Source organism: Saimiri boliviensis, chromosome 17 (assembly GCF_048565385.1).
Source record: "Saimiri boliviensis isolate mSaiBol1 chromosome 17, mSaiBol1.pri, whole genome shotgun sequence".
Lineage (NCBI taxonomy): Eukaryota > Metazoa > Chordata > Mammalia > Primates > Cebidae > Saimiri > Saimiri boliviensis.
In genome coordinates, this window is record NC_133465.1 from 58189874 (window position 1) to 58200112 (window position 10239).

Genomic DNA, 10239 nt, shown 5'->3' on the forward strand with positions numbered 1-10239 from the left:
TTCTTTTTTCTTCACTAATGAATGGCTGTCAGTATGAAAATCTTTGTAGTTTTAAAAGATAGTTTTCACTAAATAAATCCAAGCACATCTTGCTCTGCAAATGCTGAATGAACAAAGTATTGAGCTAATTAAGAGGATTAATAATTTTCTACTGTCTAAATACTCTTAGAAATCAGTGAATTTGGAATGCCGTTCATTTATGTCATAGATTCTGATCCCGGGCACTGGTGGAGTTACTGTCTGTCCAGTCAAGAGATTTTTTTCAGGTCTCAGGCTTTTCACGGTGAGGGTTAAATAGGAGAATTTGGCGAAGATTACCCGTCAGTTCTTGTTCAGCTTGCTTTTTGAAACACACATTCCCCTGATATGAATAGTTTACATTTCAAGCCCTACGAGGGACAGAGAGCCGCGTTGCTCCCCCTTGGGAGCAGGAGTGCTAAAATCGAAGCAGGCAGCTGCGGGACCGCTATAGCCTGCACTGCGCTCGGGCCCTTCCCGGGCAGGAAGCGCGTCGCTGTTCCCGGCTGCGCCCAGGCGGGTGCGAGCGCGCGGGCCCAGCAGCTGCGAGCCGCCGGCGCGCCACCTGTTTCCGCGCCCGGGGACTTCCCCCGGCGGGGTTCAGCAGTGTGGGGTCGGTTGCTTGGCCTCCCCTGGCGTCAGCGACCCAGGGTAACCTCCTCCACTGCAGCCTGACGTGCGGGCCCGCCTCTGTGGAAGAGCCACGTGTGCCGCACTCTGGGCACGGCCTTGGAAAGTCAGGACCATGATGGCAGCAGAGCAGTGAGTGGAATCATCTCTCGGGTAGAGCATTTAAAAAGCGCTTCATTGAAGAGTTTGAATCTCAGTCACTTTCTAGATGCTGATATCTAGAGTAACATTGTCCAATAGAAACATAATACAAGCCACATAGGTAAGCGTAATTTTTCTAGTAGTCGTATTAGCAAATGCATAAAGAAGCAGGTGGAGTTAATTTTAATAGTATATTCTATGTAATCCAATGCATCCAAAATACTATTTCAACTTGCAATCAATATCAATGCTGAATGAATTAGATCCTTTTTTTTTTTTTTTTTTTTGTGCATCTTACTTCCAACTGGCCACATTTTCAAGTGCTCAACAGCCCCATGTGGCTTGTGGCTACTGTATTGGACAGTGCAGCTCTAGACCAGTACCGAACTCTAGTCTACCTGGAAAAATGTACCCAGGATATTGAGTTACTAGGAGACGAGGCTTATTTCAGGAAAAGGTCATGCAAGTCTTCTGGTAGTACAGCCAGTGCTGACATTCAAGTTGAAAGGGTGTAGACACTGTAAGGTCCTCTGGCTTCAGTGTTAATTCGTTTCTTTAAAAGCTTGATACTATTCTGTTGCAGATGGTTTTTTAAAAATTGCATTTTAGGTTTTGGGGTACATGTGAAGAACATGCAAGATTGTTGCATAGGTACACACGTGGCAGTATGATTTGTTGCCTTCCTTCCCATCACCTATATCTGGCATTTCTCCCCATGCTATCTCTCCCCAACTCCCCACCCTCCACTGTCCCTCCCCTGTTTCCCCCCGACAGACCCCAGTGTGTAGTGCTCCCCTCCCTGTGTCCATGTGTTCTCATTGTTCAACACCCGCCTATGAGTGAGAACATGCGGTGTTTGATTTTCTGCTCTTGTGTCAGTTTGCTGAGAATGATGGTTTCCAGGTTCATCCATGTCCCTGCAGAGGACACGAACTCATCATTTTTGATGGCTACATAATATTCCATGGTGTATATGTGCCACATTTTCCCTGTCCAGCCTATTATTGATGGGCATTTGGGTTGGTTCCAGGTCTTTGCTATTGTAAACAGTGCTACAATGAACATTCGTGTGCATGTGTCCTTATAGGAGAACGATTTATAATCCTTTGGATATATACCCAGTAATGGGATTGCTGGGTCAAATGGAATTTCAATTTCTAGGTCCTTGAGGAATCACCACACTGTCTTTCACAATGGTTGAACTAATTTACACTCCCACCAACAGTGTAAAAGTGTTCCTGTTTCTCCACATCCTCTCCAGCATCTGTTGTCTCCAGATTTTTTAATGATTGCCATTCTAACTGGTGTGAGATGATATCTCAACGTAGTTTTGATTTGCATTTCTCTAACGATCAGTGATGATGAGCACTTTTTCATATGTTTGTTGGCCTCGTGTATGTCTTCTTTTGTAAAGCATCTGTTCATATCCTTCGCCCACTTTTGAATTGGGCTTATTTGTGGTTTTTTTTGTAAATCCGTTTTAGTTCTTTGTAGATTCTGGATATTAGCCCTTTGTCAGATGGATAGATTGCAAAAATTTTTTCCCATTCTGTTGGTTGCCGATTCACTCTAATGATTGTTTCTTTTGCTGTGCAGAAGCTGTGGAGTTTGATTAGGTCCCATTTGTCTATTTTGGCTTTTGTTGCCAATGCTTTTGGTGTTTTGGTTATGAAGTCCTTGCCTACGCCTATGTCCTGAATGGTTTTGCCTAGGTTTTCTTCTAGGGTTTTTATGGTGTTAGGTCTGATGTTTAAGTCTTTAATCCTTCTGGAGTTAATTTTAGTGTAAGGTGTCAGGAAGGGGTCCAATTTCTGCTTTCTGCACATGGCTAGCTAGTTTTCCCAACACCATTTATTAAATGGGACTCCTTTCCCCATTTGCAGATGGTTTTTTACCTTCCCCTCTTCATTTTCAAGGGCCTGGTATTGTCTTCAAATGCATTTCCATGTTTGGAAAGTGGAGTCGCAAAGCATTAATAATGTGGAGATTGTTTAGTCCATTTTATGGAGGAGGATGCGTGCCTACAGAAGCCGAGTAAACTTGTGTGTCATTTAACCAATGGCAAAAATGCGATCAGATCCCAAGTCTCCCTACTGTGGAGTTATCGGTTGTTTTCACTGTGCTACATGACCTCGTTGAAGTAAAATATCACCAGCCAGAACCTAACCACTTTTCCCCCCAGATTGTTTACATAAGGGGTTATACACAATGAAACTTTCAATTTCTTTTCTGTTCAAGTGGAGTCATCTGGGGTTGCTCAAAGTTGGAGAAATCGGTCTATGTACTTCTGCCTTAGTACCAAAAAAAGAGAGGTGCGGTATTTATTTATTTTTGAAATAGGGTCTCGCTCTGTTGCCCAAGTTGGAGTGCAGTGGCATGATCATGGCTCACTGCAGCCTCAACCTCCCCGGCTGAAGTGATCCTCCCACCTTAGCCTCCCAAGTAGCTGGTATTACAGGTATGCACCACCATGCTTGGTGTATTTTTTTAATTTTTATTTTTTTAGAGATGGGGTTTTTCCACATTGCCCAGGCTGGTCTGGAACTCCTGAGCTCAAGTAATCTGCCTGCCTTGGCCTCCCAAAGTGCTGGGATTACTGATATGACCCACCGTGCCCAGCCAAGAGTTACAATATTTAGTTAGTAAAGGTCTTGCAACTAGTTGAGGCATTAAAATAAAGTATTATGAAAAGCATGTCTACTGGAAAATAGTTAAAACAAAATCTATTGGGGCAATATGTTAAAACTCGCAGACCTCCATACTTACCCCAGTATTGATTTCGTCCCACTGTTTTCTTTAGGGTCTGCTCATGGATCAGTTTTTGCTTCTCTACAGCTGAGCCACCCATATAGGACACGACTGCTGGACACTCTGAGGCCCATCCCTCCTCAGATGCTGAACCGGTGGATTCTGAACACAGTGTGTTCCGTGTCCTGTGGTTATCCAGCTGTTTCACAGCAGCACAGACTCTCCTGAGCTGTAACTGTCAATAGGTACAATTTTTTTCTCTTGAGTAACTAAAGGGGAAAAAAGTCTGTAACTCGTTCATTCATGTGTTTTTTCTTTCAACTATTTTCATAGACTACCACCTACTGGGTGCCAGGTCCTACTCAAAGCCTTGAGAATATAGCAGTGAACAAAGAACTCCTACCCTAAAACACTAGTGGATGAGACAGAGAGTCAAGGAGTAAACAGATACTTTATTTTATTAAAAAAAAATTTTTTTTTGAGATGGAGTTTCACTCTTGTTGCCCCAGGCTGGAGTACAATGGCACGATCTCTGCTCACTGCAACCTCTGCCTCCTGGATTCAAGCCATTCTCTTGCCTCAGCCTCCTGAGTGGCTTTGATTACAGGTGTTTGCCACCATGCCTGGCTAATTTTTGTATTTTTAGTAGAGATGGAATTTCACCATGTTGATCTGGATGATCTTAAACTCCTGACCTCATGATCTGCCTGCCTCAGACTCCCAAAGTGCTGGAATTACAGGTGAGAACCACCATACCTGGCCTTATTAAATTTTTTTTTTTTTTAAGACAGAGTCTTGCTATGTCACCCAGGCTGGAGTACAGTGGTGTGATCTTGGCTCACTGTATCTTCTGCCTACTGGGCTTAGGTGGTCCTCCCACCTGGGCCTCCCAAGTAGCTGGGACTACAGGCACGTGCCACCACACCTGTCTAATTTTTGTATTTTTTGTAGAGAGGGGTTTTACTATGTTGACCATGCTGGTCTCAAACTCCTGGGCTCAAGCAATCTGCCTACCCAAAGTGGATGCTGTTATAACCTAATGTCAAAGTAAATAGAAAAAAGTACCATTTTGAATAGGATAGACAGGAATACCTCCTTAGGGATGTGGCATTTGGAAATGATCAAATTGAAGGGTCACCTTGTGTACACATCTCAGGGAAGTACCAAGCAAAGGGAACCACAAATACTGGTGCCTAAAGCTTGCAATAATAAGAACAATAAGAGAGGTCAGGTGCAGTGGCTCACACCTGTAATCCCAGCACTTTGGGAGGCCAAGGGAGGTGGATCCTGAGAGATCAGGAGTTCAAGTCCAGCCTGGCCAACATGGCAAAACCTCGTCTCTGCTAAAAACAAAATAAATAAATAAATAGATAGATAAATAAATAAATAAACAAATTAGCCAGGCTTGGTAGTGGGCACCTGTAATCTCAGCTACTTGGGAGGCTGAAGCAGGAGAATCACTTGAACCTGGAGGTGGAGGTTGCAGTGAGCTGAGATTGAGCCATTGCACTCCAGCCTGGGCAACAAGAGCAAAACTGTCTCAAAAAAAAAAAAAAAAAAAAAAAAAAACCAGTGAGGCTGGCGTAGCAGGAGCAGAGAGAAAAGGAATAGCATCAGGCAGTTCACACAGGGCCCATTGCTAAGGATTTATGTCAGACTTGTGCTGTAAGAGGATTACTGTGGCTGCTGTGTGGAAAATTAAGGTGGGGGTGGCACGTTGCGAGAGTGGAAGCAGGCAGACCAGCTAGACGACTACTGTCATAATCCAGCTAAGATGATATTGGCTTGGACCAAGGGTCCTGGTGCAGTTGGCAGAAGCAGTCAGCTCCTGGATGTATTTAGAAAGGAGAGCCAATTGCACGTGTGGAGGAGTGGGTTTGAGGAGGAGGATCCGGAGTTCTGCTGAGGACATCTTAAGTTGGAGATGCCTAGTTTACATCCATGCCCTGCCATACAGGCAGATGTAAATCAGGAGCTCACGGACCAAGTTGGGACTAAGAATGGGAGGTGCCAGTGCAGAGAAGGTACTTAAAGTTTTGGTTGAATTCTAAGGTATATAAGTTGTTAGCGAAGTTAGTATGCTTGTTCTTGAGTTGCTGGGAAGGCATATAAATGGTACAAATGCGTGGCCACAATATGTATTTTCTCAATAATATTTGGTGAAATGTTCTGGGCGTGAGGTTTGGCATCTAATTTTTCCTGTAGGAAACTGATAGTCATTGAAGGAGTTTTGATTTGGGTGTGAGTTGTTACATGGAAAGCGAAGCTGTAGGTTCTTTTGCCACTTTGTCTTATTCTGCACCTTTAGAGAGTCATTACGAGAACTGAACACTAGAGGGACCCAGTTTCCTTACTTATGCAACCAGCTGTAGGCTATGGTATAAACACAAATCTGAAAACAAGGGCCACTTCTCTTTTCTCAATGCAATGTATACTTATAGAAGTGATCATTTTGCGTGTAACGTGTCTGAATTCCTTAAATAGGTCATTTTAAGTAATGTGCATAACTATTAAAATGTTTCTGAGGCAGGGTCTCACTCTTTGCCGAGGCTGTGTGCAGTGATGCCATCTGGACTCACTGCAACCTGTCTCCTGGGCTCGAGTGATCTTCCCACCTCAGCCTCTCGAGTGGCTGGGACTACAGGCCTGAGCCACCATACGTGGCTAATTTTTGTTTCGCCATGTGAGCCAGGCTGGTCTTGAACTCCTGGGCTCAAGCAATTCACTCACCTTGGGTTCCAAAAGTGCTGGAATTATAGGCATGAACCAACATACCTGGTCACCATTTAAAGATGTAAAGGCAATGGCTTCTGAACTCTAGTTCCCTATTTGTGAGCTTCATATTTGCCACCTTGTAAAAATAAGGATAATGATTCCTTTATTTCTTTTTTAATTTTAATTTTTTGAGATAGAGTCTTGCTGTGTCGCCCAGACTGGGGTGCAGTGGTGCGATCTTGACTCACTGCAAACTTCACCTCCCAGGTTCAAGCAATTCTCCTGCCTCAGCCTCCCGAGTAGCTGGAATTACAGGCATGCACCACCATGCCTGGCTAAATTTTTGTATTTTTAGTAGAGCCAGGGTTTCACCATGTGGGCTAGGCTGGTCTTGAACTGCTGACCTCAAGTGATCTGCCCGCCTTGGCCTCTCAAAGTGTTGGGATTACAGGAGTGAACCACCATGCCCAGCTGATTTTTATATTTTTAGTAGAGACGGGGTTTCACCATGTTGGCCAGGATGGTCTCGATCTCTTGACCTCGTGATCTGCCCACCTCAGCCTCCCAAAGTGTTCGGATTACAGGCGTGAGCCACTGCGCGTGGCCATAGAATCAATTTTCTATTTTATCACCAGGCATTAAGCTCAGAGAAAGGCAGATAAATGCTCAAAAGCTGTATTATATGTTATTGGAGTATAAAATGTATAACTGTGTTAAAAGGTTTAGATACATTTTGCATTAGTTACAGATACACAGTTCTTAAAAGAGTAGATGATCTTAACTCATTTTTATAACTAGAATAATTTCACTTCTGGAGAGACAAAGTCTACACAAGGTTTGTACTGAAACTTTTTGAAAGTCAACAAACTTAAAGCAGAATCTTTTTAATCAGGGGAAATGAAAACACAATTAACAAATGTGTTCACTGTAAGGCTGGGTGTGGTGGCTCACGCCTGCAATCCCAGCACTTTTGGAGGCCTAGGCTGGCAGATCACTTGAGGTCAGGAGTCCAAGACCAGCCTGGCCAACAAGGCAAAATCCTGTCTCTACTAAAAATACAAAAATTAGCTGGCTGTGGTGTTGCACGCCTGTAATCCCAGCTACTTGGGAGACTGAGGCAGGAGAATTGCTTGAACCGGGAGGCGGAGGTTGCAGTGAGCTGAGATTGTGCCCCTGTACTGCAGTCTGAGTGACAGAGCAAGACTCTGTCTCAAAAAAAAAAAAAAAAAAAGAGAAAAGTGTTAGCTGCTTGTTCTTTCCTCTTTTGGGGCAGTTATGATCTAAGAATTACTTTGACCACAACGTATCCTTTCCTATGGGTCAGGACTGTTAGTTCTCAGAGTTTTGCTTCTGGTGATACTGACCCGTGCCTGTTACAGATGTGTGGTGAAGGGGCGGGAAGCTGTGGGCCACAGGCCAAATCCAGTCCACTACTTATTTATTTCAGTTTGAGAGCTAATGATGTGTGTTTTTTTTAACATTTTTATGTGATTAATATAAAAAATTCCTGTATGAAAATCTTGTGAAAGTCACATTTCAGCATCCATAAATAAAATTCCATTGAAACACTGCCATGTTCATTCATTTATATATTGTTTGTGGCTGCTTTTGACCCACAATGGCAGAGTTGACTAGACAGAAGTCTCATGGCCTGCAAAGCTTTAAATATTTACTATCTGGACCTTTACAGAAAAAAGTTTGCCATCCCCTGGCATGTAGAGTTTCTGCTGTTTACTTGCAAGTTACAACAGTTTGTAGAACGATTCTGTAACAGTGTAGTCTTTAACTATTTGCCTTTATGACTTTTGATAGGCTTACTCTACCATGATATCCTTCCATTCATGTATTTCTCAGTAATAATTAAATTCCATTACTGCTTTAATTCTTATTTCAATTCTTAGATGAGAATATGCTTCATTTGATTATATTGTTGAATTTTTATTTCTCTCTCCTGTTATTCATTACTTAATACTTCCCTTGAATTATTTAGTCTTTTTTTTAAGGTGCTTTAAAATAATTTGTATGGAAGACTCAATATAAAATAAAATTATCCTGCTTTCAATGACCCAAAAAATTAAAAAAAGACATAAAGTTCAGGCCATGCATGGTGACTCACGCCTGTAATCCCAGCACCTAGAGACCGAGGCAGGTGGATCACCTGAGGTCGGGAGTTTGAGGCTAGCCTGGCCAAATGGTGAAACCTCATCTCTACTAAAAATACACAAAATTAGCTGGGCATGGTGGCGGGCATCTGTAATCCCAGCTACTCGAAAGATGGAGGCAGAATTATTTGAACCTGGGAGGTGGAGGTTGCAGTGAGCTGAGATTGTGTCATTGCACTCCAGGCTGGGCAGTAAGAGCAAAACTTTGTTCCAATAAATAAATAAGTTCAGCAGATACTTCTTGGGAAACTGTATGTGTCTCTAGTAGAGTTAAAAGGTTTTGCAAAAGATAAACATTAAAAACTTATTTCTTTGGAGTGAATCTTTGGTGAGTTTTTATAACTTTAATTGCATCAAACACGGAACGATGTGAGAGTCAATAAGATCTTGTAACAGAAGAAAATCAGTCTCTTTAAATAAAAAAGCCATAAATTTATTGCAAATCTAGAAGTACCAGAATGTCACTAATACAGAACAAATCAGCAATCTTGTTTTTATTTTCCTCCAAACATTTAAAACCTTGATTATTGACGTACTGAAATTGGCATACAGTTTGTTTTCATGCAGATAACAGAATAGACATGGAGCAGATCCCTCAGAAATAGTTATAAATATTAAATTGTATTGAACATTCATAGTAAAAAATACGTTGTAAAGTGCTGAAGTCATGTAAGTCTGCAAAACTGCCACAAGCTCAAAGTTCTCCTCAAGCAGTGACAGAGATTTGCTACATCCACCTTGTTTTAGGTATGCCTGTTTTTGACAGACTGTCATTTCCTCCCCCACCCTCCCAAAGTTTTATAGATTGTCCTATTTCTATGGCTAATAAAATGCTATACAAAATGTAGCAGGTGGTGATGAATTATGCCACTTTCATTTCAGTGCAGAGAAATATTCAAGCTTATGTGTACCTGTAACCAAACTAGGCTTGTTATGTTTTCCCCCTGAGTTGTCATAAATTAACATTAACGATGAATAAAGATGGAGCAGCAAGCATTGACCATCACCTGCAGGGTGAGATTGTGGTAAAATAGGTGAGTAAAAAGTCACCCATTATCCTGACACTTGCCCTCTTTACAGAAAACTGCTAATGTGAAAAATACTATACATGTAGTGTAACTCCAAAAAAAAAAAAAAAAAAGAAAGAAAAGAAAGAAAAAATACAACAAACAATGACCACTTACCCTATACCTCTGGCAACTTAGAACAATAAAGTCAAGTGTTATAGAAGATGTAAATTGCAGCTTGTAACTCACTATTACATAAATGTCTCTGTTCCCCCATGTGAAATACAGAAATGCTTCAACAATTAGATGTTTTTTTCTTTAAATCAGAAATGCTTTAACAGTTTAATGAAATATAATTCTGATCAAAGAAATTCCTCAAGTATTCTTCGGTGATAAAACACATTAGTTTTGAAAGCTAAGGCGATTTGCTATCCAGTATTTTTTCCGCTTTAAATGGCACATGTTGCCCTTACTCAAATGGAAGAATCACGACAACCTGGCCTTTTATGAAAGTATTTTTACAAGATAAGACGTATTCTGTGAGGCATTTAAAGGATTGCAGAAAGGAGGTAAAAATGATGTCTCAGATTTTATTTCTTTTGCTTATTTTAATCATCCTCGAATAACTTAATAATAAATAGTGGTTTAAATTAAAGACACTACAGTCACATATTTCTGCATAACTAAAAGCAACAGGAAACACATGTTTAAATGCCGTTTTGTGTATTCTGTGCTGAAATACTTCTGGTAAGGACTGGCCATACAAAGAAGTGGTAATCTTCACATTTATGAAGTTCAAGTTATAGAGAGACTTAAAG

The 10239-nt window shown here is 41.5% G+C and overlaps 1 protein-coding gene across 5 annotated transcripts in view; it reads left to right on the forward strand.

Annotated features, from left to right (window-relative positions):
- Positions 1-503: 503 nt before the first annotated feature.
- Positions 504-10239, forward strand: part of ARSG (arylsulfatase G) — a 146281-nt gene continuing 136545 nt past the window's right edge. For 2 of the 5 annotated variants that reach the window (XM_074388886.1, XM_074388885.1), the window contains exon 1: positions 504-910. The gene's annotated coding sequence lies outside the window, so the exon portion shown is untranslated. The remainder of the gene's footprint in view (positions 911-10239) is intronic. The other 3 variants (XM_039476888.2, XM_074388884.1, XM_003931795.3) reach the window with 3 other exon arrangements.